Source organism: Athene cunicularia, assembly GCF_003259725.1.
Source record: "Athene cunicularia isolate RWA chromosome 5 unlocalized genomic scaffold, athCun1 chr5_part1, whole genome shotgun sequence".
Taxonomy (NCBI): domain Eukaryota; kingdom Metazoa; phylum Chordata; class Aves; order Strigiformes; family Strigidae; genus Athene; species Athene cunicularia.
In genome coordinates, this window is record NW_020799101.1 from 24603407 (window position 1) to 24605050 (window position 1644).

Sequence of the window (1644 nt, forward strand, 5' to 3'; positions counted from 1 at the left end):
AGGCGGCCAAGGCCGGGGAGCTGGCGGCCCCTCCTGCCTCCTCCCGAGTCATTTATGTTTTACTCATTTCCTGCTCCCAGTAACGAGGCCAGCGATGCCGGGGTGGCGGCGGTGCTGCTGAGAAGGCAGATTGTTACACTCACACACATGGATGTTTTTGTTTCAGGGTGAATTTTTAGTGCTCGTGAAAGGGAGGGACTAAGCAGAGCTCGCTGGCACAGAACCAGCAAGCTTCCCGGCAGCCCTCTGCCAAAAAAATCCAGACACGCAGTTCGCCCCCCCCCAGGTTCCTGCGGCCCCTCCTTGCTCCCTTTCTCCCCCCCTCCCCTCCTCAGGGGCCTCACTGCCGGACGCAGTATTGCCCTTGTACCCTGCAGCCCCTCAGCCCATCCAGGCTGCAGCACCCTCGCAGTCCCCTCGCCATCCCCTTGCTGTCCCCTCGCTGCCCAGCGCAAGGTTCCTCCTGCGATGCGCAGCCACGCTGCAGTCTTGACCCGTCACTCCTTAATCCCAATCTCTCTTCTCACTTGTCTGTGGAATTACTGCAGGAGGGTGGGGAGACTCTTGTGATATAAACATATCCTTGGAGGTGAAAACAACTTGAGGCCAAACAGATTCATTGCACTAGTGATTTAAACTAGGTGAAATGTCGACAGTTACTCAACATCACATTCCCAAACTCGTTACATAAACAAACCTTCTAGTGATGTTTTGTATAGGCTCCAGCCCAGCCCCACCGATCTGCTTCACTCCCTAAGACACGGCAGGGACGTGGGTCTCCTGGCTTGTGTCTTCCCTTACACATCCACCACGGCTGAACTCTGCCATTTGCCTCCTTTGTTACAACGTACTAACAGGATTCTGCGGGTTTTGTTCAGTTTTGTTTTGCTTTTTAAAATTTGTCGTTAAGAGAACAAAAACTTTTTTGGCTGCAGCTATCAGCTCATTTTTGGTTGCTTTCTAATGCCAAGGCCAGCAGGATCCAGGAATTCGTCTACTGGTGCCAGCAAGAAAGCACTGACCCAAACAAGGGAGCCAGAACTTGGACTGCAGTCCTTGCCAGGGATCAGCAAGAGGCCAGAGAGACCATGCTGCTGAGTCATCACCGCTCCAGCTGCTACAAGCCTTTTCTGGGGACGCGGCTGTTGCTAAGATTCCTGGGAGCTGACTGATTGCTCCTTCTATAGTCATGTAACACACACGTACACGTCAAAGGAGCAAGGCAGAGCAGCTGGGGCCAGCTCGGAGCGAGAACACAGCCTGCTGGCCATGAGCAGCCTGGCTTGGCCGTGTGCTGGTGCAGGACCTGCTGCTCTACGTGGCTCTGGGCTCCGTTTGCAGGGCTAAAGTTACCTTGCTCCCAGAGAGCTTCTCCTGTCACCTTCTCATGGAGGCGTTTCAAAAGGCAAACACTCTGGGCAGTGGTTCTGTACGAAGTTTTCTTTCTGTTTGTATTTTCATGTTTCACCATGCTTGCTTTAGACCAGAGAGCCAGAGACTTTTAAGAGGTAGGAACATGCTTAAAATCTGTGCATTGCATTCCTTGTAGGGCCACTGTTGGGTCATTCCCTTCATACGGTAAATAAGTTCAATCAGCAGGCAAGTAAAGTGAGCACTTTCCAATTCTGAGGCCCAGAACTGAAA